The sequence below is a fragment of the Paramisgurnus dabryanus genome, chromosome 1, assembly GCF_030506205.2.
Source record: "Paramisgurnus dabryanus chromosome 1, PD_genome_1.1, whole genome shotgun sequence".
NCBI classification, from domain to species: Eukaryota; Metazoa; Chordata; class Actinopteri; order Cypriniformes; family Cobitidae; genus Paramisgurnus; species Paramisgurnus dabryanus.
Genome location: NC_133337.1, coordinates 8,196,663 through 8,219,898, shown reverse-complemented (window position 1 = coordinate 8,219,898; position 23,236 = coordinate 8,196,663).

The following is a 23,236-nucleotide window of genomic DNA, read 5'->3' as shown; positions in this document are numbered from 1 at the left end:
TCAACCGACTGTCAAGACTGTGAATGGCGGCAGATCAGGATTTTAGATGTAATGCTGAAAGTAAGCACAGAGCTATAGCAGTGGATTTGTCATGGATTACGTTGAAGTTGGTTGAATGAAGCTCTTTTGTGCCAGCAGACCTGCCAACCTTGGAAATAAAATTTTGAGTACCATCAGCCAGTATGACATGATGGGACACAAGTTTTTTTTTTACGTGAACATACATGCACAGTCAAAAGCACAGCCTTGCAATATTGTTTTTTTGACGCAGACTTTTAACGCATACACATTGCAACAAATTTATGCATCTTATGGGCCACATACTACACTGTCTACTAAGCACATGTGCGTGCGATGTGTCCAATATACGTGGGGTTTAAAAAATCTGGCGTGAGCCTACAGTAAATGTGCACTCTTCTGATGATGAAAATTGTGTACAGGCATGGTCAAACGCACAACCTTGCAAGGTATAGTTTATTTGACTTGAATGTGTACGCATACTTTCAACACATGCGCATTGCGATAAAATGCAATGAATCTCCTGGGCTACATACTACATTCTGTGCTACCAACACATACAATGTACGCGCGTTTTTAAAAATCTGGCAGTGCGCGTAAAGTATGCCGTAAAAATGTACTTTAGTTCGGCCTTATGAGTAAGAGAGCATCGTCCGGCGCGTCCAGTTTTATGTTAACAAAACTGGATGCTCTTTCTTTTAGATATTACAAGTGTGCATTATGGAATGTGGGCCCACACCAGCATAAACATAAATCATCACCAAAATGCGTACTTGTTATGCAAAATGCATACAAGTTGGCAGGTCTGTACCAGAAGTATGCTACCATCTGAAAATGCTAAGCCAATGGATAACCAGAAAGGTGATGGTTTTAAATTCAATTAAATTTTTATTTATATAGCGCTTTTCACAATTGTTAATTGATTCAAAGCAGCTTTAAATTAATAGATGTAGGAAAAGCATTGAAAAGGGAGCATAGTAATATTGTAACGTATACAGTAAAGTAGTAAGTTAAGCCAAAGGTGGCGGACTCTCCAGGGGATGAAAAAAAAACCCTAGGAGAACAACCCTCCTGGCTAGTCCAGGGGGGAAACTCGTAGGAGGTGAAAAACCCTAGAGAGAGATACATATATATTTATATATATAAATGTTATCGAGGTATGTGAACGGGTAAGCAAATTAAACTGGTTCCGCCGGTGGTCGCTGGTCAAGCATCGGCTGGGCATCTCGTAGAAGGACGGTCAGTAGATCAGTGGTGTGATGACCTTCACGGCTGCAGGAACTGGGTCTGTTTGTCTCATTGTCCTCAGGGTAGAGGACTAGACAGGGAGAGAGAAACAGAATCATATTAGCGTAGGGGCTGTTCACATGTAATCCAAGTGTCATACATTATAGTGGTTTAAGTCAGCTCGGTTCCAGACAGGCTAACTATTGCGGCATAAGTATATTACCCATATGAGGTATGTGAGTGCTTTGTTCTAGACAAACTAACTATTGCGGGATAAGTACATTTACTTTAATCTCTCTCACTCATTCTCTCTCTAAACAGTTTATGTCATCAAGATATTATATTGTTGTTTCTACTTCTAAAAGAGCTAGGATTACAATTAAGTTTAAATATGATAAAGGAATGCAGAGTTCCTGGTCTTTGGTTGTGGTGATGTGAAATAATCCTTTTTTGATGGACTTGTCTTGTTACTACAAATGATTCAATTAAAGTATAGGTCTCTCTCTGTCTCTCTCTTTCAACTGCAAATGCCACTTAACTCGATTTTATCTTCTGTCATTTTCATCTCTGCTGTCTGTACTGCTTGTGTTTGCTCCCCTGAAATAAAAATTGGTATTGCGGGTGCATGGGCCAGGATAATTTTCTAGATTTTGTAAAAATGGGGTAAATGAATTGTCATTCATTTGGCTTTGATTGGATCACCACTGGCATCGCTGTGCTCATTTAATTCCAGTCAAAATATCTACTAAAATCCCAGGTCTTAGGCGTCTGCTCATTCAGCAGCTGTGACTCATATGCACATGTAATTAAAGTTCTAATATTAAATCTATTGGACACGAACAATTGAGTTGTCAATCAACATGAAAATCTGGAGATTTGGATATTTGTTTGTTACATTGTCTGATATATTGTTTGACGTCAGAGGCACGGTTTTGCAAATATACACGTAGGCAATTGGCATTAGAGAAACCCCAGTGATTCAACAATATATTATAATACAGTCCTCATGCTCCTTTCCAAATAAACTGCAGTGCATGGTGGTAAATTCGAAGCGACAATCAATTCAATATCACAATGAAATGTTGCATGTACAATTGCTAGCACTTACTCTGGTCCTCACGCTGACAAATGTAGTCTCACCTTTTATATGTAAGCATATAAGTCTGCCTACATATATTTTATTCATAATGTATAATAATCTGGTAAGTTCCACGCACATTTCAAATGAAATCAGGTGTATTGTGAAAAGGAAATGTGAAAACATATATGGATATGCACTTCTTGGAAATAGAGTCATACATTCGAAAATGATCTACATCATAGATGCAGGGAGCCCACAAACACTAATCCTGATGAAATCTCACTGTACACCCACTATCCACTGACAGATAAATTCTCCATAATTCAAACACATAAAACTGGTTGAGAACACGACTGTACAAGCCATTTAACCATGACTGATTTTTATGTTTCTGCATCAAGAGTCAATTTCTTGTGCAACCCCTGATTATGTTTATGGTGAGGTACAGAAATGGATGCCGGATTGCATTTGACAGAGCATCATCAACGAGTGATATTAAATTTGACATGCTGTAAATCAGAAAGCAACCCCAGACAAATGACGGTCACTTCTCCGTCTTTGCGAACACATTTAATTGCGGTGATTTACAACGGAGTATTTATCAGTCGTTGTAACCGAGAGTAAAGTCATCGGAGGCAAAGCCGTTTAGAATGAGCTGTGACCGACTTGAGTGTTAAAACATAAACTAGCAATTAGAAAAAGATAACGCATTGCTCACGGGATAGCCAGGGAACTCTTGAGCCATTTGGGACAAATGAAGCGTTTGGGCCTGACTGCAGGGATTGTGTTCTGCCTAAACTGGAGCCTCTGGGTTTTTAGGAGGATTACATGGGTTTTGGTTTTGCAGGGAAGCACAGACACCGGGATGGTGCACAGTTTGCACCTGGGGTTATGTGTAGTTTATCAGATAAAGTATTTTTAGCTAATTGCAATTGTAATGCACTGTTGCATATGCACCTATGTGCTGTTGAATGTGAAATCCTAAAATTGAAAATATACACAGTTCAAATGCATGTACTATTTCTTGACCTTTTCTAATACAAACCATACCGTTTTTTCCACATGACTGTTAACACGCAATTTAGCCAACAAATGAGGCTGTATAATCTTTGAGTCGTGCATTTTTGTGCAACAGTAACTTTTATGCTAACTGTATATCTGCACTGCTGGTCTTTCCAGAAGGACCTGCAATAAAGTTTCATGCGCTACTTTACAATGAAATAAAATATAAAGCATAAGCGCCTTGCCTGGGGACAAATGCAGTGACAGTGGCGCATGAGACACATGTTGGCCCAGGTCAAAAAGACGTAGTATTTAATGTATTAAAAATATACTTAAAATACAAATAGTATGTTTATAATACATTTGTATTTCCAACATACTTATTTGAAGTGTATTAAAAATACATTAAATTGCATTTAAACATATTTTTTAAAAGTATACTAGAAGTACACTGGTAATAAATATATACTTAATTACATTTTTAAGAAATATGCTAAACTTAAGAATATTTTTAATGTATTTGTATTAAGTGTACTAGAAGTACATTGGTAATAAATATATGCTTTATTACATTTTTAAGAAATATGCTAAACTTAAGAATATTTTTAATGTATTTATATTAAGTGTACTAGATGTATGCTGGTAATAAATATATGCATAATTACATTTTTAAGAAATATGCTAAACTTAAGAATATTTTAATGTATTTGTATTAAGTGTACTAGAAGTACATTGGTGATAAATATATGCTTTATTACATTTTTAAGAAATATGCTAAACTTAAGAATATTTTTAATGTATTTATATTAAGTGTACTAGACGTATGCTGGTAATAAATATATGCATAATTACATTTTTAAGAAATATGCTAAACTTAAGAATATTTTTAATGTATTTATATTAAGTGTACTAGAAGTATGCTGGTAATAAATATATGCATAATTACACTTTTAAGAAATATGCTTAACACAAATGTACTTCTAGTGAAGTTTTAGTATATTTGGATAAAACATACTTTTTTTCAAAACATGATTCATTAATTGTAATAAGCTAACATTGATCTTTCCTCAAACATTTCAACATTATATCATTCCGATTGCATAATAAACTATTTTTCCAAAGATTTGCTTAAAAACTTACGTTTGCTAGTGTTTATTTCAAACAACACACGTGACACACATGACTAAACCTGATTGGTTGTTGTCATAGTAACACGCCACGGTGCTATTTGAAAGCTGTAGTTGTTCAGTGAGTTCAGTTCACGAGGTGCATGCGGTTGCTTGCGTTAAACGTATAAACTGTTTAATTAGATGGCGACTCTACATTAAACGTATTTATTTAATTAATCGGCGATCATATTTCACCTGAGGACTAAGATAAAAACTACTCGATTTAAAATGGTAAGTGATGACAGATTTTCGCATTTCTTTATTAAGTTAACTATTAAATAAGTAAACATTACATTACATTTAACCCAGCTTCTTTATGTAACGTTATGTCTGTGTTGCGTGCAGGGGCGATTCCAGGATTTTATAAATGGGGGGGCACAGGGGGGACCAAGAACCAGTCAGGGGGGGCCAATCAAAAAATTCAAATGAAAATAAATACTGGTTTAGAAAATATTAAGCATGGTTCTTGTGCAATGCCACGTGCTCTAATATAGATGGTATTAATTTTTTGTATTTTGCATAGATTAAACAAAAGTTCTGTTCAAGAATAGTTCACTTTAAATAAATTGTCATAATTTACTCATCCTAAAGTTATTTCACACCTGTATGAGTTTTTCTTCTGCTGAACACAAAATAAAATATTTTGAAGAATCTTAGAAGCCAGAAAGTTGATGAACCCCATTGACTGCATGTTATTTTGTTCCTACATATGAAGTCAATGGGATCCATCAACTGATTTTGGTTACAGACATTCTTAACTCTTTTCTTTTTTGTGTTCAGCAGAAGAAAGAAACTCATACAGGTTTGAAACAAGTTTATGTATATGACCATTTAAATTAAGTGAACTGTTCCTTTAAGTACATTGCGTGTAGCTGGTATTAGTTAACATTCTGACATATCAGGATTTTGTTTTTCTACTCTGTCTGATCTGACTTTCATTGTTTATTAGCCTATATTGTATTTTAACACAACTGAATGCTATTTTTTACATATTATCTGTTCTGTTGTCAGACAACAAGAAAGAGTTTAAGCTAGTGACTAACACAACCCAATAACACCTCGTGTTTAATCCAACCAGCTGTTACTTTATACTGCTAAAATCCTAATTTAAATGTGACATTGTCTGATACAATTGAAGAGCTGATACGAGGTGATTTCGGATTACCTGTGTGTCTCATGCAAGGTTGCTCTTCTCATCTGATTGAGTTTATGAGCGTTTAATTTTAAATGCGAGTGATAGTTTTATTGTAGATCGCGCATAGCAATTCAGCGCAAATTCAAAAATATCAGAGAATACTGTTAAGCGTGCGCGCGCATACCGCACCATAGGGAGGGAGAGAGAGAGCTCGTACACAGAGAACTGGTGTGTGTGTGTGTGTGTGGGAAAACACTAACCTTTCGTTAAGTCATAATACTCGATCAACCGTATTCTCTGTCAGTAACATCTGTTGGCTGTTAACTTTTACGTGAAAAGACAACAGAGGTGTCAGGACTCTGCCTTGAAGTCTTGTTTAATTTGTATTATGTCATGGTGGCAGAGTTCTGGCAGTCCCTGGCCTTGTGTGGAGGTTCATGCCTTGTTTTTGTGTTTGGCATGAACCTCCGGTGTCTTGTCATTTGTCCCCGCTCCCTCGTCCTCCTGCTTATTGTTAATTATTACTTATTCCCATCACCTGTTCCCGCTCGTTATCTTGTTTGCTTTCTTCTATTTAATGTCAGTGTATCTTTAGTTCTGTGCAGGTTCATTGTGTTCTGTTGCTGTGTTTCATGTTCCAGTTTAGTCTGGCTATCTAGTGCAAGTTAAGTGTTTAATGTGTTCATGTCGTGTACCCCCTCGTGGGTTTTGTTTTTGTGTAAAAATAAAGTGTTTTCTGTTTTTCCCCGACATCGTCTGCATTTGGGTTCATCCGTCCTGCTAACCCTCACAAGAGGAACCCAGGTGGAAACACCGCCAACTTTTAACTCCCTCACTCAGTGTCAGAGAGGCACTGTCGAGGTTCCGCGCGCAGCAGTGAGAAAGCGTGCACGCAAGAGAGAGAGAGAGAGGCACTGCTGAGCGCTTGCAAAAGCACATGAAGCCGTTTTAAATAGTAAAATAAAATGTAAATGGTAATCATGGAAAATCTTTTTGATTTGTGCCAGTGTTGAGTCTGTGGCGGCTGTTGAGTCTGTGGCGGGGCGCCCTCCTTCTCGTTTGCACGAGTCTCAAATCAAACAGTGATTGACAACTGGTCCAATTGTGCGGTGGGTGTCGTGGTGTCTTTTTCCTCCTGTTTTAAAAACGCGCAACTACTGTGCTCGCTTCGCCTTCGCGTTCGAGCGAGTCTCAAATCAAACAGTGATTGACAACTGGTCCAATGGTGTGGTGGGTGTCTGACAACTGGTCCAATGGTGTGGTGGGTGTCATGGTATCTCTTTCCTCCTGTTTTAAAAACGCGCAACTACTCTGCTCGCTTCGTCTTCGCGTTCGCGCGAGTCTCAAATCAAACAGTGATTGACAGCTCTCTGGTCCAATGGTGCGGTGGGCATTTTCAGGTTGACAGTAAATCTAGCTGGCCCAATGAGATTGGAGGGGGGGCACCAGGGGGGGCCAATCATATTCCAAGGGGGGGCGGTGCCACCCCATGCCCCCCCTCTAGACACGCCCCTGGTTGCGTGTGGTAATTTGAACATCTTTATTTTCTGACTAACGTTAGGTATTTCTCTTAAGAATTTCAGAAATCATTAAAACCTTTCTTTTTTTTTAGCACAGCGACATAAATATGACCAACCAGATCCCAAGTAGACAGGAACAAATGAAGATACAGCGCATAGAAAGACTTATTCTTGGTGGTAAGTTTGTTGTTGCTATTTGTTTTCACGTTTAAGTTTTTCTAATGTTTCTCTTGCAACGCTAACGTTAGTTTAAAATAAATGTTTGAGCTGTCTTACCTGAAAATGCCATGATATGACCATATGGTTATTATAACTCTAGTATTGTTCAATGACTAATGATTATATCAGTTCAATCTTGACAACCTTATTGTCTTTTTGTTTATTTTTAAATGTATTTCTAATTACATATGGACACAAAAATGACATTGTAAGAAGGGATACTTTTATGAGAGATTGTAAAACTGCCGAGGCTGGGTTTGATTATATTATATTGTCTTAAATATATTGTACTCGGGGTAAATAATTCTTAAAACAAAAACAAATCATTAATCATCATTTACCTGCCTGTTGTTTTTCAGATCAACTGCTATTGACATTTTTGAATCGGGACAAATGTGGAGTGATTCGGAAGAAAAACGTTTGCAACACATCCATTCCAGGTGGCTAATTTCTGTCCTTTTGAATTATTCTTGTAAAAACCGTTTTTTTATTGTGAAGCTGTAAGGGACTTGGCCTAGTCATCCTTGCATATACCATTTGGCAGGGCACCAGACTAACTTTTTTTTACTAGGAGCACAGTGGCCCCCAACTGAACATTTTAGGGGCGCAACCAGAAAATTAAGGGGCACACACGGTAAAACAACATGCTAACCAAATATTCACATGTCATTGTATTACTAATAATTACTTTAATTATAGATTCAGAAAGTACAATGTACTTTTTCAAATTCAGTGTCATATCACAAAAAAAAGGTCAAATTTGCTGGTCGCACATGTGCGACCGGATGTAAAATTCAGTGGCACACTCTCAAATTTAGGTGGCAAAATGGAGCCCTGTTTGGCATCATTTCTGATTTCCTTAAATCTCCTGAAACAGAGGTGAACCTTAAGTTTGCAAGACCACAATAGACAAACAATGGAAAATGATCTAGGTTCAAATAAAACACAATTATCAATGTAAAACATATGCTGTAATACACACAGGTTGCTTTATTTCATGAGCGTGTTCTAATCCTATCTTCATTCCCACTTGTAGAGTGCTGTGACACATAAACTGACACGCTTGATGAGGATACAGTCAAAGCTTTAAAAGGTAAACTGAGAAGTTAACAAAACTTCCATACATGCATATCTATGCCAATTTATTTTAAACATGGATAGCCAAATGTTCATTCATTATTGGTTAATTGGTATATTCTGTTTCCTTTTCACATACCGTGTGATAAAGCAGTCTTCAATTACTACGGTGAATTGCAAGAAGTGACCCTCCACTTAAACATGTGATATCTAAACTGTTTTGTGTTTTAGTTCAGCTTTTTATAGGTTTATCTTAAGTTGGTTAAAGGCGGAGTGCACTATTTTTGAAAGCCAATGTTAACATTTGAAATTACCTAAACAAACATGCCTCTACCCCAATAGAATCTGGACCTTCTTTTGATAGAGCCACCACACACATACGCAACCCCGGCAAGGATGTCAGTTAGTAGACACGCCCCTTACTGCTGGTTGGCTACAAGTGTGTTTTGGTAGTCGGCCCAACTCACTTTTCTAAAGCGTTTTTCAAACATTGTGCACTCCGTCTTTAAAGAGTAACTAAACCCTAAACCAACTTTTTTTAGTTACTGACCTGTAAGAATGATGCTTTATTAGTGCTGTTCATTGATTTTAGTAAGTTTTTTGACATTTGGATATAAAGTGTTTCAATACTGCAATATATGGTGTAAAATCGTCTGAGTGCTGCCCTCTTCAGGTTGAACGGTGGCTACTGCAGTTTAATTTTCCTATTGGAGTCATGTCCAAAACATGACTCGTGACGTAAGCAGGTTCAAGCTCACCACGCCCTTGTTACGATCTCACCACACACTTGATACGAGCTTAGTTCGTCCCCTCTATCTCCGTTGGGATCTGCCCACTTTTCTTGCATTTTTCAAATATTGCCAGTGGGTGGAGTCAGGCTCTGACCAGGGGTTTAGTTACGCTTTAAATTGCACTTAAAAAAATTTTTTTCAGTAACTTTTTATGCAGAGAATTACATTATGATTATTGTATAATCACTGCTTATGAATATTTAGTGGTTGCATATTCATAGTGTACTTTTCATTAATACATTTAATGTTAATGTTGTACAATTTGATAGCTCTGTAATTGCATTTCTCTGATATTTGTTTTATATTGTTTCTCTTTGGTCAAGAGATTATGTATGTCTCTGTGCTTGATTAATTTACTTTAGATATTTTTGTAATGTACACAACACAATATGAAGTATATTAAATTGTTCTGTATTCAAAATATGTGTATGTGTCCTAATATTTAATGATTTTAATATAACATTTTAAATATTAAAAACAGCTTTATAATAAAATAGTAGTGTAATGCTAATACATTTCTATTAATGTAATGCTAGTATATTTCTAATATGCTGAAGTACTATTAAAGTGTTCTTAAAGCACAGTTAAATTAAGCTTTAAATGTATTCTAACTGTATTTTTAAGTGTATGAGAAGTGCATTTCAAATGAATTTTAAAGAAGTACACTTAAATTGCACTAAATATATTTGAAGTTGTTCCAATTTAACACAATTTCAATATATTAAATATAATGCAAATAGATTAAAATTGACTTTAAATATATCTTGAAATGCATTTAATATATTTGAAGTGGGTTCAATATAATATGCATTTAGTATAGTAGCTTTTAAATATATTAAGTATGTCCCCAAAAATACTATTTAAATATATTTCTTTTTTCACCTGGGGGTGCTATCAGAAGATCATGCAGTGGGAAATGTGAGCACTGAAACAGTTTGATTAGCACAACTAGCATGTAGCACGTAACTGATGAACTCCTTCATCCGTGCTGGGAACTACTGGGATTATCTTTATAGCTTTTCTCTTTAAAGGAAGCATTCACTATCTGATTTCCCACGTGTGACTGCTTAGCATTCCATCTGAGAACGCCATTGAATACTAATAAACGCACACAGCCTATCGGAGCGTGTTGTCGTAATCTCTTTTTATAAATCGATTGAATTTTTTCAAATGTAAGTCGTGTAATAGCCGTCAAACGACTGCGGCACCATTTCATAGCCCCGCACCAAAGCTCTTAAGTCCTGCATTTTCCTCATGTTTTTTTTTTAAGTATTGTTACCATATTTGAGGGAATTGTGTAGATTTTGAGTTGAGCGGATGAAAGGCCGAACCTCTGAAAAAGGGGGTCGTCTCATCCGACAGCCCTGCAGCGCAGGATCAAAGAGTATTGTATCATTCATCTCCTAGACTTGACAACAATAATTTATCTATCAGTCATTCTGGGAGTCCGGGCCTTTTGTTAAGCCCTCGAGACTGTGATTATTAAGATAGTGTCATGGTAAACTTTACAGTATTTAATGCATAACAAGACCACATTTCCAGACTAATTATCCAGGACACTGGTGCTTTATCATGCCTTTATGCAGTGACACATTCAGAAACACTTAGAAGTCATTTGAGAGCCTGTTCCCACCACTTTTTAATCCTGCTGTGTAGATACTTTGCAGATACACAGAGACTTTTAAACGCATCTGAGTAATAGACAGAAGAGTAATTTACTGAAGAAAATGTGAAACTCAGTTGGTAAAAAGGTACAAAAGATGTCACTGGGATGGTACCTTTTCAAAAGCTACACTTTTTTTACCTAAAATGTCATATTGGTACCTAAAGGGTAAACATTGGTACCTTATAGGTAAATACTGGTACCTCAAACATACCTTATCTGTACCAAAATGATACTGTACATATTAGGACTATTTAAAATAGAACCATACCACATACGTTGTACCTTTTTATGAGAGTGTACTGATGTTCTTGTTGTTCACGGTAATTTTTATAGCACTTTTCATAACTTAGACGCAACTGTCTGCGAAAACCCAGTTAAAGTTGTTTTTTAGTTATTTACTATTTTCTACATTTCAAATCAGCCTAAATAATGAAAAGCACATTTTGGGGTGGTTTCCCGGACAGGGATTAGCTTAAGCCAGGACTACGCCTCAGTTTAATAAGGAAATATAATTCGTTTTAACAAACATGTCTTACTAAAATCATTACTTGTGTGCATTTTGAGGCAAAACAAAGGGCACTGATGTTATATAAGATATGTCAGTGCAAAGGTTATTGTAGTAAAACCATGGTATCCACAAAATAACCATGGTTTTGACAACCATGGTTTTCAAAAAACATAGTTAAACCATGGTTAGTGAAGTAAAACCATGGTTTTGCTGATAGTAGTCAATACACCAAAAAAGGTTACTACACTTTTACCACAAGAAAACCATTGTTAATTTTCATAAGGGTTACATTTATTTTGGTCTAGGACTAGTCTAATACCTGTCTGGGAAACTGCCCCTTTGAGAAAATATAACCTTGATATTGTCGTGATTTACAGAGAACGGGAGCCAAGTGCAAGGTAACGGTGAACTCAAACAGGGTTTATTGAACAGAAAACAAAGGCCCACGTGGGGGAAAACAACATCACAGGAACCAATGAAACTACAGACTAAACTAACTTGACAGTGACACAGACTAACAGACTTGACTAGAAACTTTGACTAAGCAGATTGCGTTGCCACAAACAGCAACAGTACAAAACGATCCAGCACAGGACAGAACACACTGGGGCCTTAAATAAGAAAACTAAACAAGACAACGAGGGAAGGACAGGTGAGGGGAGTTAACCAATAATTAATTATTAACGAGATATAAACGAGACACAGCAGCACACTACTCAAACAAAAGGCCATGTGCTGCCACACAAAACATGGGTACCGCCACGATCCTGCCACATGACCATGAACAACTATGAAAAACTATGAAAGACTGGCAGGCTCATGACAGATATCCTAAGTAAGATCATCTCAAAGATTGAAATCAATGCTAAATCAAACTTTGATGTGCATTCAGCAGGGTTCCTCAAATCTTATGAAGACCTTGGCTGAATCCGAAATCGCATACTTACTGTGTAGGTACTGAATGTCATTGGGTACCTACTTAACGTGCGCTAAGGCAGTATGTACGTTCGGGTTAAGTATGTACAGCATTCGCCATGTTGACGTTATCATGTGACATATGACGTAGTAGACTTGTTCGAGTTCATGCGGAACCACAAGAACCAACAGGAGATTGACATCACAATACCGCGAGAGCTAACAGTCTCACCCCATGTCGTCAATATTTGACGACACTTGACTATTCGTCATATGTTGACGCGAAGGCTAGACCTTTCGCGTCATTTTTTGACGAACTGGGGACTTCAATACTATTACGTCCGTTGCATTCTCTTTCCTATTTTCTTACCATTTTCGCGTCGGTTTAGGGTTAGATTACGCAAAATTAAACAGTGTACGCGAAATTAAACAGTTGTCACCTGGCGTTGGGGTTAGAGTTAGGTACGCGAAATGAAACAGTTGTCACCTGGCGTTGGGGTTAGAGTTAGGTTTGGGTAGGGATGTCATTATGTAAATCTAACCCTAAACCGACGCGGAAATGGTAAGAAAATAGGAAAGAGAATGCAACGGACGTAATAGTATTGAAGTCCCCAGTTCGTCAAAAAATGACGCGAAAGGTATACCCTTCGCGTCAACATATGACGAATGGTCAAGTGTCGTCAAATATTGACGACATGGGGTGAGACTGGGTTGCGAGAGCAACTCGAAATCAGAGTTCTCCGTGTGATTTCTGGAATCGCTCTCACGGTACTATGATGTCATCCAGCTGTTGGTTCTTACAGCGGTGCATAAACTCGAACAAACCTAATAACAGACATGAAAACGTATGCGTGTGTATGAGGGACAGGTGCACTAACACCTGATTGCATCAGTAACGTATACTGACGTATACTGAGGTTTCGGACATACTATTTGTTCGCCTACTGCTTTTTGCCTACTATATAGTATGGCAGTATGCAGTTTCGGATTCAGCCCTTGATTAGCTTGCTCAGGTGTGTTTGATCAGGGTTGGAGCTGAACTCTGCAGTGCTCTAGCCCTCCAGGGTAAGATTTGCGGATCCCTATACAGTATCTAGATCATCAAACTTTAACCTGGATTTTGAAAACAGGGTCATGGAAGACAGTAAGACCAGATTATATAAATTACATTAATGAGAGTAACAGGATAGCCATATTTTTAGAGCATTATATACACTTGCCTTGGTGTTATGGGTAGTTGCTTAAAGGTGCTGTGAATTAGGCGTTGCTTTTTAACTGCAGTCTCTCTGAAAATCCAGCATCGACCTGCACTGTAGCTTGTTCGGTCAATGTTTTACCCACGTGAGCTGGACCTTTTTAAAATAAACTTCAACCACGCATTCCTAATATTAGATTCCGAGGAAAGTTTATGCAGTGAATCTGTTCTTCCACAACCAGGGACTGCACAATATTTTGCAGTCTTCAACGACATGTTTGTTGTTTGGATGCTATCCAGTTTGCGCGAACCAGTGGGGGACTTCCGAAGTAGACATTAAATTAAGGCGGTTTTTAAAAATTGACTACTATGCCACAACTAGGCACATTCCAGAAACTGCCATTTTCTGCGCTTGGTATAAATAACAGTTCTGAAACTTACGGGATGTTTGTTCAAGTACAATGACCTCATATATAACAAAAGCTCAAGTTAAAATTACTTGATACACTGGTCCATTATTGGCCGGAAGCCATTATGGTTTATAAAGTTTTAAATATGAATCATTTTCTTAATAAATTTACCATAAGAAGGGATTTATAAACATGTCTTAGTAGTAATTTTTCAAGTACTGTAAAAGGTTTTGTTTAAAATATTATGCGTAACAACTGTTTATTTCATTAAACTAAAACTAAATAAACTACACAGCAAAACATCCAGTGTAAAATGAACTCTCACAGAGTTGATTTCAACACTTTTTCAGAGTTTATATAGCTCTACACTTATCAGAGCAAATTAACACTTTCAGAAATAACACTGACATTTTAACTCTCAAATGTTTGCTGTGAATAAATAATATTTTATGAAACTATTTAAGTTTTTTTTGAAGTTTTACTGTGTCTCATTTTCTGTAATTACACTTGTTATATCAGACTCGTATCGGTCAATCAGCCACACAGATTTCTCAATATTGTTATTGTATCAGCCAAAAAAAGAAAACGTATTGGTCGACCATTACTTCAAAGTAAGAAGATCCGATCCGATGAAAAAACATTACAGCAGGATGGGAAAAATATTGAATAACGACACTTTAAAAATGGGCATAGTGTAGGCCAGCCAACAACATGAAAATACTCAGCATTAATCTCTCAACAATGTTGAGTGCACATGTAACAGTCCCTGCAACACCAGCTCAACCGAACAGTGCCAAAGCAACATACTGTAGAAAACAGCAGCGCGTTTAGTCAATGATTACAATGAAATTCATATGTAAAAGAAAACACACCATAAGCATACAACGCAACATATGTGACCCTGGACCACAAAACCAGCTGTCAGTCACACAGGTATGGCAGAACATTTTAACCAAATGCTTTCAAAAAGTGGTGGGGACAAAATCACCCATTTCAAAAAGTGGTGGGGACATGTCCCCAGTGTAAATGGCACCTATGGATGTATCTATTGTGATACAGTAGCCCTTGCTCACAAAAAGGCTTTTTTTAAGTATGATTAATAATGATAGTGCTATAAAATATGACTTAAACAAATTAAAACAAATTCATAGGTTCAAGGTTGTATTATTAAACATTAGTAAATTCATTAACAAAATAAACAAACAATGAGCTATACAGTTTTTCTCTACATTATCCCGCTTATTACACGGCTACTTGTCACATAAGAAAAAAACCGGACATGAATATGAATTTGAAACATTTTATTGGCATATTTGTTTTAAATTAACATGTTTATCCTTCCGCGAAACTTTGCACAGATGCATAAAATGATCGTAATACCTTATTAAGATCCTCTGCTTCATACTTGTCTGTCTCCATTTTTTCTCTTTTAGCCAGTCTTTGAAAAGTTTTAATGCCCATTCTGTATTTTTTTTGTGTGTTGGCTTCGTAGCGGTCATGCTCTATTTTGTCAAGTTCAGTCTCAGTAAGCTCTCTGTGTCTTGTCGTGGTTGTCCAGTGTTTGTCACAAGATGGCGCCAAACAAACAGTAATCTTTATTGGCGCGGAGCGATCTTACTCGTAAAAGTAGTACCGGCTATGCGTTATTATTTTGGAGCGGTTATTATTCGAAAAGAACGAACCTGCAAATGTCTCAACTGACCAATCAGAATCAAGCATTCCAGAGAGCCGTGTTATAATAAATGTTAACAATGCTTGATTTTATATATGTATTAGTTAATGCAGAAATTAACATGAACTAAGATTAATAAATGCTGTAGAAGTATTGTTTATTGTTAGTTTATAATCCATTATCTAATGTTAACAAATACAACCTTATTGTAAAGTGTTACCCACGAAATGCTGTTTTCCCCTGTTGCACAGAATAAAGTGAAAAATGAAAAACTCAGGCTTAGCTTCATAAAAAGAGTCTGGCATGGAAATCAAAGTTGTTTCCTCAAGGGCTCTGTCCTGTTTTAGATGATAATTGAAAATGATGTAAAAATAGTGGTCTGCAGCAGACACAGGTCATATCTCAGATGGTTTGGCTGGCATTTGGCCCTTTATTTGAATTTCTGTATAACTATTTAAGATGGGCAGCATTTAAAAAGCTGCTTCACAGGATGTTTTGTGAAACCCGGCACATACTGGAACCTGCGATGACCTTACTTACGCCTTTGTGCTGTGTTCAATCAAAAAGAGTGAAGGATTTTTATAATCTCTTAGAAAGGCTTATACTTGTGAAATATTAATTTTTTTAGGGGGCAGTGAAAAACCACAGGTTTTCTTTCCACTTCACTGATGAAAATCAATTCTCAGGTTCAAATCAAGAGACGTGTCAGAGTAACATCAGAGCGTTGTCACCAATCAGCTGTCAGATCCGCAGTAGATCCCAGGATGTGCTTGGTTGCCATGGACACGAGGAAAGTGCACTGCTATGACACATGTCAAGAGACAGGGAGAGAGAGAGATGAACAACTATAAAGCAAACTGTGAAATCATTTTATGTTCACATACAGTAAACATCAGTGTTCATGAAACTGCCATCAAATTTATATTTTACACAGTAATTATTTTGATCGTTGCTTATAACGCGACTAATCTTTGTGCATTAGACCACAGAAAGATAAATTGACTTTAGCACCGATCACAGAAAGTTGATTTTATCACATATTCATTGGGATTAGCTGTAGCTGTAATGAATAGTCAACAAGCATGTAATCTTGTCAGTCTTGTAATTCAGTGACAAAGACACGCTTGATACTGTATGTTATTGTGTTAAACACACACTTAGTCTATTAATCCAGACACAATTTTGTGACATTTTGAACTGTAAATTTCATGGCAAAATCATCATTTTAATCTCCTAGACATCAATCACAATAAATGGAGAGGAAATAAAAAACGTCTCAGATGTGTCTCTCTTAAGATAAAGACTCACAAATATCTCTATTAGTTTCAGAAGGGATCTCAACAATGTCATCAACTGAGCTCACATTTGCAGGATTGAAATTCAAAGTCAATATTATTATAGATTTCAATATGAATCAAATTGACACAAATCTAGATTATTTAAGTTATTCATTTGTACAGCTCTATGCTCTTTACCATTTGTCCCATTTTTTTTCTTTTATTTCTCCTAAGCAATTTTAGGAGACACATCTGACACTTAAGGCTACCAAAAACCTAATATCTCGCTAGATTAAAGCCATTAAAAATAGACACATAGTAGCACAATTGTTGGCATACAGTAAGAGTCTACTGTATCTCACATAATTGTTTCATTTGATAATCATTTCATCTTACAATCTCTGTCTTGACTGCAAACAGCTGATATGTAAATGACACTTGTTTCCTCTTACAGTAGTTTATTCTCATTATAGGATAATCAATTACTGTATACTGTATCTGAAAATTATTTTCTCTTAGATTTTACAGTCTTTAAGTTTTTGAGTTTGGAGTTCCTGTAGAAATTAATTTGTGATAAATTACTACTTTTGTTAATTTGTAGTTCTAAACGTAGGTTCTAAAGGAGCCTAAACATTCAGGTCTGTCAATCATCATTATGGGCATATATAAGGCAGCCTTCAGGCCTCCGGGTCCAGCTGCAGTTTTTCCGGCATCCCTCCTCCTCCCCATCTCCTCCTTCACTGCTCTCTTTCTTCCTCTGTGCATTTCTGTAGCAAGGGGGGGGGTTGAACTTGGGGCTCGAGCCCCGGCCTCAGGTTCGCTCTCTCTGAAGGTTCAGAGCTCAACTGCAGAGTTCCCTTCGAGGACAGCAAGCCAAGTTTGTTTACCATTAATCATTAAGATCTGAATGCACAGGCGAACTATTGAAATGGCAACATCACTAGCTTGTGGGAGTGTAAACCTTTGTATGCTGTAACATGTATGCACGTAAAAAGTGAACAAAAAGTATACTCCATTTGACTCGTAGTGTACACAGGTGTTCAACGCATATGCATTGCGCTACCCAATATCACGGAAATTCGTGTTATAGTTGCAAAATATTTGATTAATGTATTCGTGTTATTGACACAAATTTCTGCTGTTTTTCATGCCACTGGAGCACAAATGTCTTTTTCGTGTCACCCAGCATGAATTTCTATAAATAGTTTTTTTATCTTTCTTTATTGTGTCGTTTTATATTTTGATTTCTTATTGTTTTATCCAAATTTTTTACCATTGTCACTTGGGGTTGGGGTTAGAATCACTTTCTGCGACATCCTAACCCTAACTCTAACCCCAACTCCAGGCGAGAATAGTTTTAAAACCGGAAGAAAAACATGTAGAACCCAATGCATAAAATTACATCCTAACACAAACTCCGAATCCAACCCCAACACCAAGCGACAATGATTTAAAAATAGGAAAAAACAATGAGAAAAACAATAAAATGACACTATTAAGAAAGTCATGTCACAGAAACGAAAAACTGTTTAAAAGTAATTCATGCTCCAGTGGCATGAAAAACATAAAAAAATGAAGTATAATTAGGCACTAAACATAGCCCATAAATAAATATAATAAAATTAATTAATTAATTATCCCAAACACTTTGTAATCACTGTTGATTTTGCTTCCATGATGTAATATCAAACATCTTGCAAAATGACACGTAACCAAATTCAAGTTTATTTCATGTATAAGTGGGTTACTCATAGCGGACTTTATCGGGTCTATAGTTAACCTAGATGGGGAAATGACGGATGTTGCCTGCTAGATTCCAGATACATAGAAACAGAAGGATATAACCACGCTTCTGCTCTCTTGCTCTTATTTAACAACACAAACAAATCAAAATTAATTACACTTGAAGAACATTTATTCTCACTGGCTATTTCTCTGGTCAATTGGCTGTAAAAAGAACCACAAATGTCCTCAGGAGAACCGAATTCAATCGGGTGAAGTGGCCATACTAAATCACAAGTCTCAGCAGATGTGTTGGGTTCAGCTGTACATCAAGTAAATACTCTTTCCTATTGACAAAAGGCGCCACGATGTCCAGATGCAATAAAAGGGCCGTTTAATTCTCAGTTAACCTGTGGTGTACTGATTTTTATTAGGATCCATTTAGCCAAGCGATGAGAACTCATCTATCCACAGATCATTTGGTGCTGCAGTTGCTTTAGGGAGAAGTCATTAATTCAAAGGTATAGCATTGAAAGCAAGTCTAACTGCAAGGGAAGCCCGGTAAATGCAATTACGGCTTGCAGGAAACAAAATAGTAGGGTTGTTTTTATGCACCGTAACACAGAATTATGAGTCGCTTACCGGACTGACTCACCGGTGGATTTTAAGGACATCATCTCGGCTCTGCCTGTCTCTTTGTTTTGTATTATAAATGCAAAGGTCACGGCTGAATCTAAAGGACCGCTACAATGGCTGCACGCTGCAGAGATATGAGGCAACGCGCGTATGCGTGTGCGCTGTTGTATTTAAGAGCGTGTTGTCGAAGCGTTTGAAGCGTATGCTGCTATGAACCGCAAACAGCGATAAGGCCTGGAGAAGCACAAATCAGAGATGTTGGAGAGAGAGCGGTTTACTGCCGATGTAAGTCGTGCACATCGAGCGTGATGCCAGACCACAGTGCACAGGTTGCTAGGCAACACCTCGAGGTCGGATCCCACAGCTGCCACCCTGATTAGTTAATTGTATAAGTAAACATAATGTTAAGTAAAATCACCAAACCTCATCCCATCCACAGACATCAGGGCAAATGCTTCACTGTAGCACCTGCTGCCAAAATCCCACTTTTACTCATGATCTGTTCACAGGTGTTTGACAGCAAAATGTTTTCGTTTTAAAGCATCTCACGAAAACACTTCGAGATCACGTTTCTCATTAATATTAATGATATTTTAAGTGCTTCTGTACTGAAGGTCAAATGGTAGAGCATTGCCTTACGTAGTAGCACAAAGGTGGTGATTTTGGCCTCACACATATTTTTGATTATGAAAATGTACTGTGAATATGTTGTAAGTCACTAAAAAGCTCTATCAGGTGACTTTGCAAAATGTCTTTTACAGTAATGACAAGGGACAGGATGCTTAATTGTCATGAAAAAATGCTTAATTGTCAATAACTGCACAATAATGCAATATTTAACGTTTAAGCAAAAAATAATTTGTTATGACATTATATTGATTTTGTGGTAAAATGGAAATCATGAGATTTATTTTTACATTTTTGTCTGTACACTGTAAAAAAAATTGGAGCAAACTTTAAAAAGGTCTTAATATGTAGTATTTAGGTACAGATATGTATGCATTTGGTACCAACATGGTACCAACATTTTTGTGGCGCAAATAGGCACTCTTAGAAATACAAAAGCTGTCACTGGGTGGTACCTTTTGAAAAAGTACAGTATTGAAACTAAAAGGTGCATATGTTGGTACCTTAGATACTGGTTCCTGTAAGGTAATTATGCAGAACTTTAAGCCTCAATATAATTTAAACTGATGAGTTACAAAAAAATCACCCCCTCATAGTTGTCACAAAGGGCAAAATTAGCTATATAGACCAAAATAACTTTTTGTATCAGGCTGTAAACATATTATTTCTACTGTAAAGTTGAACACCAAACATTTTTGAGGGAGAACTTTATTTATGACAAAAGGTGAGGAAGATTGTTAAATAAATATTGTGAATATTATATTGTTTATATAGTGTATACACTGTCAGAAAAAAGGTACAAAACTGTACATTTTTTGTCGCTGGGGTGGTACCCCAAGGTACCGTTTTGAACCTTTACAGGTATATAAACATAAAACAATGTTGTACCTTTTGATGTATATTTCTGTTCCTTAAGGATCTATTGTGTACCTTTAAAGGTACAGTTAACCGTTTTGTACCCCTAAAATTAAACTGGTACAAAATTTAAACTTAAGGTACACAATTGGTCCTTAGGGTATAATATTGTACCCCATAAGGAACAACATTTCAATGTGTTGTATACCTATAAAGGTACAAAAAGGTAGCTTTTAGGGTACCACCCCAGCGACAGAAAAAAGAACAAATTTGTACCTTTTTTTATGACAGTGTACTGTATACATATGTGAGTAGTTGACAAATAAACAGCCAAATGTAGGGAAAAACACTTAAAAAACAGCATGAGAGACATATCTTTATTGCTGGAGTTACAGTAAATATAGATTATATATCTTTTTAAACATTTTTATATTATTTGTAATTCCAATGAGAATTTTGTATGCATAAATAGAGACATTTCGGCTTTGATCGTTAAACGTGTATTTTCAGTTTGTCATAGTGAATCCTATGGAGAAAATAACTTGCTGCCCTCCATTTGCGCTTTGTGTGTCATCAAAACCACGTGATTGCAAAGAACCTATTAGGGGTTTGCATCGTCACTAGTCCCACGATTCGATTACAATTTTCTTGCCAATGATTCATTTTGATTTGGGATGTGTTGCATTACCGATTTTCTTTATTACTGCACATTATTTCAAACAGACCTAATAAGCCACAAACTCATTATGATGAACTCCATTGCACATATCTTCAAAACATTTGAGAATATACAAGTAAACCAAGAAGTTCATGTATCGATTATTTCAAAATTCAAGCTGAATACATTACATTAAAGTAATATAAAGGTTTTATGACATAATTGCTGTTTAATGTTGCAGGACACACAATGAAAAATTAGATGCTTTCCTGCTCTTTTGACTGCAATAAAATAAGAACAGTGTATTATGACCTTTTTAAAAGTGACAGCCCTGAGACGACTTTTGTTCCTTTTTTCCTGAGAGTGTGTACTTTTTGAAGGGTACCGCCCCGGTGACAGCTAGGGACCATTTTTAAGCCATTTTTAGATGGTGTACAATCTAAAAAGTTTATGATTCAGTTCGAGTCTTTGCAAGTAAACTCCTAACCAGAGAGGTCAGCATTTGTTTTTGTATATAATCCACATTATCTATTACAAGACGCTTCTGGGTTGTGGCGGCGACAGTCCACTCGTATAATTTCATCTGCAGGATGTGTCTTGCCTGTATTGCAGCTTCCATCCCTTGAGGATTTTCTCCATAGCAACCGGCCTTTGTTAGTCATAGACATGAAAGTTTGTTCACAATGCAAGCAGATGAGGGATTGAAGACAGGAAAACAAGGCCAGCGACAGCTCTCCGTTATCTGATATTCACGGTCCAAGTTTAACTCTGTCAGTGTGACAAAATCACAGGGTGATAGCAAGAATAACTAACGGCCAGATGGAAGCGTTGATCATTGCAGTCTGTTCAATACCCATCACAAAGACAAACTCAGAGCTTTCAAGTATAAATTCATTAATCACACGCAACACTCAGCCGATGGAGACATCTTCACGTACATTTTTTTTTTTAATCGACAGGATGCTTCTAATGAAAGTTATGTCCTAAAGTTGATCATGTGTGTAAGACATCCAGCCTGCTGTTTATTTGCTGTTAAATATATGCGGTACTGTGGATGTATACTGTAATCTTGCCAAAGCTTTATGAGTAAACCGAACCCTCTGTAGGAAGACATTAAACACACACTCTGTTTTGAAGCACTAAGTGGCTTGCGGGCGGTTTTATAATAAGGACTCTATCGGTGACGCAGTTCCTCCGCACGCTGGCATTATTGACAATGAAATCAATTACCCTCCCGGTCCCCCTGTTGCAAAGTGCAACACGACAAGCCTTCGACTTTTGCCAGGTTGACCTTTGCTACAAAGGATTCGTAGCGAGGAGTCGCCACTGACCTAATTAATAGGAAATGTCACAGTGGTAATTACGACTGGCGACGTGAATCACAGCGGGTGCCCGGTTGACTCGGGGCATGGGTGCGGAGGGGAAATGGGTGACTTTAAAAACTGCTTCTTAGGGTAATTTATTGGGCTATACAAAAAAATCTAAATGTGAGAATATAGTGGAAAAGTTATCTAACCGTTTATCATCGAGACACAAACCTTGAGTCTGACTGGACCACAGATGACCGGAAATGAGATCTAAGATTTATTACATCTGTTATGAAAACTCACATCAGTTAATAGCACAGTGGTAGGGCATTGCGTTAGCAGTGCAAAAGGTCATGGGTTCAGACCCAGGGAACACATACAAAAAAATCAAAATTCCAAAATCTATATCTTGTAATGCACTGAAAGTCATTTTGCATAAAAGTATCTCCAATGTGCGGAAAAGTAGACCGAGGCGTTTACAATTGTTTCCAATAGAAGTGAAGCGCTTTTCAAAAATGCCAACATGGTGGTTTTTTTTACAAAAAAGAA